Below are 6,613 nucleotides of genomic sequence, written 5' to 3' on the forward strand. Positions count from 1 at the left end.
TGAAAAGAGAGATTGGTGTAGAAAGTTTATTCAAAGAAATAATAACAGAGAACTTTCCAAAACTAGAGAAAGATCTCAATCTGCAGTTACGAGAAGGTCATAGAATACCAAGCAGATTTAATCCAAACAAGACTACCTCAAGGCATTTAATAATCAAGCTCCCAAAGGGTCACAGATAAAAAAAAAATCCTAAGGGAAGCAAGAAAAAAAATAACACATAAAAGAGCTCCAGTACATCAGGCAGCAGACTTTTCAGTGGAAATCTTACAGGCCAGGAGAGAATGGCATGACATATTCAACGTGCTGAAGGAATAAAACCTTAACAGTTGAATATTATGTCCTGCAAAAATATCTTTCAAACATGAAGGAGAAATACAGACTTTCCCAGACAAACAAAAGCTGAGGAAATTCATCAACACCAGACCTGTTCTACAAGAAATGCTAAAAGGAGTTCTTCAATATGAAAGAAAGGGACATAAATGAATAATAAGAAATCATCTGAAGGTATAAAACTGACTAGTAACAGTAAGTACACAAATACAGAATACTCCATTGCTGTAATTACAATGTATAAACCACTTATATAATATCTTGAGTAAAAAGTCTGAAAAACAAACCTTTCAAAAATAATAACTATAACAACTTTTTGAGAGATAGTATAAAAATATATAAATGAACATATAAAAACAATGAAAAGTTCAAAAGCATGGGGGATGGGGTTTTAGATTTCTTTTTTCTTGTTTATTTGTTTGTTTGTAAGCAGAGTTATCATATATTTAAAATAATTGGTTATAAAATGTTTTTTGCAAGCCTCATGGTAAACTTAAATCAAAAAACCTACAACAGATACCCTAAACCTAAAAAGCAAGAAATTGAAACACACTACCAGAGAAAATCACTTTTAACAAAGGAAGACAGGAAGGAAAGAAGAAAGTTAAGACCCTAAAACAACCAGAAATCAAATAACAACATGGTCGTAGTAAGTCCTTATCTATCACTAATAACATTAAGTGAGAATGGACTAAATTCTCTAATCAAAAGACATACAGCAGTGGAATGGATTTAAAAAAAAAAAATAACAAGATCCAACTATATGTTGTCTACAGGAAACCCACTTCACCTATAAAGACACACATATAAATAAAGGGATGGAAAATGATATTCCATGCATATGGAAACCAAAAAAGGGCAAAAATTGCCATATTTCTATCAGATAAAATACTTTTCAAGACAAAACTGTAAACAGAGACAAAGAGGGTCATTATATAATAAGAAAGGGATTAATTAAACAAGAGGATATAACAATTCTAAATATTTTTGCTCCCAACACTGGAGCACCCAGATAGATAAAGCAAATGTTATTACAGCTAAAGAGAGAAAGCCCAATACAATAATCATTGGTGACCTCAACACCCCACTTTCAGCATTAGACAGGTCATCCAGACAGAAAATCACCAAAGACACATTGGACATAATCTGTGCTACAGACAAAAGGGACCTAATAGATATTTACAAAATGTTTCATCCAAAAGCTGCAGAATACAAATTCTTCTCAGCTCATGGATCAGTTTCAAGGATAGACCATATGTTAGGTCAAAAAACAAGTCTTAAAATTCAATAAAATTTAAATCTTATCAAGTATTTTCTCTGACCACAATGGAATAAAACCCTTTAGCCAGACTAAGAAAAAAAGAGAGAAGACCCAAATAAATGAAATCAGGGTGAAAAAGGAGGCATTACAACTGACACTACAGAAATCCAAAGGATCATTAGAGACTACTATAAGCAGCCATATTCCAATAAATTGGAAAATCTAGAAGAAATGGATAAATTCCTAAACACATACAACCTACCAAGATTGAACCGGGAAGAAATCTAAAACCTAAATAAACCAATAGCAAGTAATAAGATGGAAGCAGTAATAAAAAGTCTCCCATCAAAGAAACACCCAGGACCCAGTGGATTCACTGCTGAACTCTACCAAGTATTCAAAGAACTAACACCAATCCTACTTCAACTATTCCTAAAAACTGAGGAGGAAGGAATACTCCCAAACACATTGTATGAGGCCTGTGTCACTCAGATACCAAAACCAGACAAAGATACAACAAAAAAGAAACCTGAGGCCGATATCTCTGATGAGTATACATGCAAATATTCTCCACAAAATACTAGAAAACTGAGTTCAACAACACATTAAAAAGATTATTCATCATGATAAAGTGGGATTCATCCCAGGGATGGAAATATATTTCAATATATGCAAATCAATCAATGTGATATATCTTATCAACAGAACAAAAACCATATAATCATTTCAATTGATGCTGAAAAGCATTCCATAAAATTCAACATCCCTTCATGATAAAAAAAAAAAACTCTCAAAAAAACTGGGTATAGAAGGAAAATACCTCAACACAATAAAGCCATATATAACTGCTAGTATCATGCTGAGTGAGGAAAAACTGAAGGCCTTTCCTCTAAGATCTGGAACAAGACAAGGATACCCACTTTCACCACTGTTACCCAACATAGTGCTGGAAGTTCTAGTTAGAGCAACCAGACAAGAGAAAAATAAAGGGCATCCAAATGGGAAAGGAAGAATTCAAATTATACTTGTTTGCAGATGATATGATCTTAGAGAAACCTAAAGACGTCACAAAAAGACTGTTAGAACTGATAAATAAATTCAGTAAAGTTGCAACATACAAAATCCACATACAAAAATCAGTAGCATTACTGTATGCCAACAGTAAACAATATGAAAAAGAAACCAAGAAAGTAATTCCACTTACAATAGCTACAAATAAAATAAACTTAACTAACATAACTAAAGAAGTAAAAGATCTCTACAATGAAAACTATAAAACATTGAAATAAATAGGAGAGGACACACAAAAAAATGAACAGATATCACATGTTCATGGATTGGAAGAATCAATATTGTTAAAATGCCCATACTACCCAAAGCAATCTAAAGAGTCAATGCAATCTCATCAAAATACCAAAGACATTCTTCACAGAAATAGAAAAAATAATTTTAAAATTCATATGGAATCACAAAAGACCCAGAATAGCCAAAGTCATCCTGAGCAAAAAAGAACGAAACTGGAGGAATCACACTACCTGACTTCAAATTATACTACAGAGCTGTAATAACCAAAACATCATGGTACTTGCATAAAAACAGACACATGGACCATTGGAACAGAATGGAGAACTCTGAAATAAATCTACACATCTATAGTGAACTTATCTTCAATGAAGGAGCCAAGAACAAACTATGGGGAAAAGACAATGTCTTCAATAAATAGTCCTGGGAAAACTGGATATCCATATGAAGAAGAATGAAACTGGTCCCTTATCTCACTATACATAAAAACCAAATCAAAGTTTATTGAAGACTTAAATTTAAGACCTGAAACTTTGAAACTACTAAAAGAGAACATTGGGGAAATGTTTCAGGACATTGGTCTGGGCAAAGGATCTTTTATTACTACCCCCAAATCACAGGCAACCAAAGCAAAATTGGACAAATGGGATCACATCAAGCTAAAAAGCTTCTTCACGGCAAAGGAAACAATCAACAAAGTGAAGAGACAACCCACAGAATGGGAGAAAATATTTGCAAACCACCCGTCTGACGAGGGATTAATAGCTAGAATATATAAGGAACTCTAACAACTCAACAGGAAAAAAACAAAATAATCTGATCTAAAAATGGGCAAAGGACCTGAATAGATATTTCTCAAAAAAAATGTACTAATGGCCAATAGGTGTATGAAAAAATGTTCAAAATTTTTAGTCATCAGAGAAATGCAAATTAAAACTACAATGGGATATCATCTCACTCCAGTTAAAATAGCTTTTATCAAAAAAGGCAATAATGAATGCTGGCAAGGAAGTGAAGAAAGAGGAACCCTTGTACACTGTTGGTAGGAAAGTAAATTAGTGCAAACACTATGGAGAACAGTATGGAGATTGCTCAGAAAACTAAAAATATGGGTCATACCATATGACCCATAATCCCACTGCTAGGTATACAACCAAAAGAAAGGAAACCAGAATATCAAATAGATACCAATGCTGCCATGTTTATTGTAGCACAGTTGACAATAGCCAAGACTTGGAATCAATCTAAGTGTCTATCAGTGGATACATAGATAAAGAAATTGTGGTACATACACACAATGAAATATTACATAGCCGTAAAAAAGAATGAAGTTCTGCCATTTGCAATAACATGGATGGAACTAGAGAACATTATGTTAAGTGAAATATGCCAAGCACAGAAAGACAAATCTCGCATGTTCTCACTCCATATGTGGGAGCTGAATATTAAAGACAATTGATCTCATGGAGCCAGAGAGTAGAATGATGGTTACTAAAGGCTGGGAATGGTAGTGGGGAGGTAGGGATAAAGTGGTTACGATTAACGGGGACAAAAATATAGTTAAATAGAATGAACAATATTTGATAGCACAACAAACTGACTATAATCAATAGTAAGTTAGGCTATAGTTTAAAATAACTATAAGAGTAGAAATGAAATGTTTCTAACACAAAGAAATGATAAATACTAATGTGATGAATACTCCAATTACCCTAATTTGATTAATACATATTGTATGCCTATATCAAACATCAAATGTACACTATAAAAATATGCAACTCATGTACCCATAATATTAATAATTAAGAATTAAAAAAATTTTTTAAGTGAGGCCTATCTGCTTTACTTTTTTGAAAACACCAACCTGTGTACTTTCTATGCCAAAAGTGTAACAATTATGCCAAAAGACATCCAGCTAGCATGCTGCATACATGGAGAATGTGGTCAAGAATCCATTTTGGGCCAGGCCCTGTGGCTCACACCAGTAAGCGCAACCCTTTGGGAGGCAAAGGAGGGAGGATCACTTGAGGTCAGGAGTTTGAGACCAACCTGGGCAACATAGTGCGACCCCATCTCTACAAAAATTTGAAAATTAGCCAGGGAATGTTGGTGGGTACCTATAGTCCCAGTTACTCAGGAGGCTGAAGTAGGAGAATCGCTTGAGGCCAGGAGTTCAAGGTTGCAGTGAGCTATGATCATGCCACTTCATTCCAGCCTTGGCGGTACAGTGAGACCCTGTCTCAAAAAAAAAAAAAAAAAAAAAAAGTGTTCCCCTTGTTAATTCTGAGCATTAAGGTATTTTTTCCTGTGGAGTCAAAGGTAGCTAAGTATGTGATTGCAAGTGAAAAATTAGGGGACAGAAATCAGGTACGGGGAGTTTTTCCATTTTCATTTGTTTGTGAATTTGTAATATAAATGCATGGATGCAAAACATTAACGCAAATTAAAATTTTTCAGTGAACAAATTTAAGAGGTTCAAATTTATAACAACCATAATAAAACTGTAAAATTTTTCTGGATAATTTCAGCATTTGGATTTTTTAAAAAACAAGTAAATTATTGATGGCAAAATCATAATTAAGATACAATAATCATGGCTAGGCACAGTGCTCACCCCTACAGTCCTAGCACTCTGGGAGGCCCAGGCGGGAGGATGGCTTGAGGTCAGGAGTTCAAGACTTGCCTGAGCAAGAGTGAGACCCCATCTCTACTAGAAATAGAAAAAATTAGCTGGGCATGGTGGCACATGCCTGTAGTCCCAGCTACTGGGGAGGCTGAGGCAGGAGGGTTGCTTGAGCTCTGGAGTTTGAGGTTGCTGTGAGCTAGGCTGATGCCACAGCACTCTAGCCTGGGCGACACAGTGAGACTCTGTCTTAGGAAAAAAAAAAGAAAAAGAAAGATACAATAATAAATGGCTTGAACAATGATCAAAAAATATAATGAAAAAATATGTCATTCCCAATAGCAGCAACAAGAAGAAAAGTAACAGCTGAAGCCAGGCGTGGTGGCTCATTCCTGTAATCCTAGCACTTTGGGAGACCAAGATGGGAGGACTGCTTGAGGCCAGGAGTTGAAGACCAGCCAGAGCAAGAGCGAGACCCATCGCTACAAAAAAATAGAAAAATCAGCCAGGCATGGTGGTGTGCATCTGTAGTCCCAGCTACTCAGGAGGCTGAGGCAGGAGGATCTCTTGAGCCCAGGAGTTTGAGGTTGCAGTGAGCTATGATAACGCCACTGCACTCTAGCTGGGGCAACACAGCAAGACTCTGTCTCAAAAAAAAAAAAAAAAAAAAAATTATTTTAAATAACAGTCCAGAAAATATGAGTATATATATGACCTATATATTTTTAAAACTGTGAAAATCTACTAAGAAAAAACTTGAATAAATAGAACACGAAAACTTATTCTTGGATAAAAATATAAGTTCTCCCAAAATGAATGTATAAATCAATTACATTACCAGTTGTGTCAGATATCAATTAGTTGCCTCTCAGCTCCAAATTTATTCTTCATTGACTGCTCTACAAAAACAGATCTGAGCCCTTTAAGTATTTTCTTTTGTCAGCTATTGCAACGTTAAAGCTTATTAGGAGAGCTTAAACGTTGTGATAGAATAGCTTTGTCAAAGAGATACTGAATGAGAAAAAGACTTTTTGCTCCTTGATTCCTATGTACCCACTCTCCAAAATCTGGTTCCCACAGTGCACAGCAGCTGGAAG

The sequence above is a fragment of the Eulemur rufifrons genome, chromosome 15 (genome assembly GCF_041146395.1).
Source record: "Eulemur rufifrons isolate Redbay chromosome 15, OSU_ERuf_1, whole genome shotgun sequence".
Classification (NCBI taxonomy): Eukaryota; Metazoa; Chordata; class Mammalia; order Primates; family Lemuridae; genus Eulemur; species Eulemur rufifrons.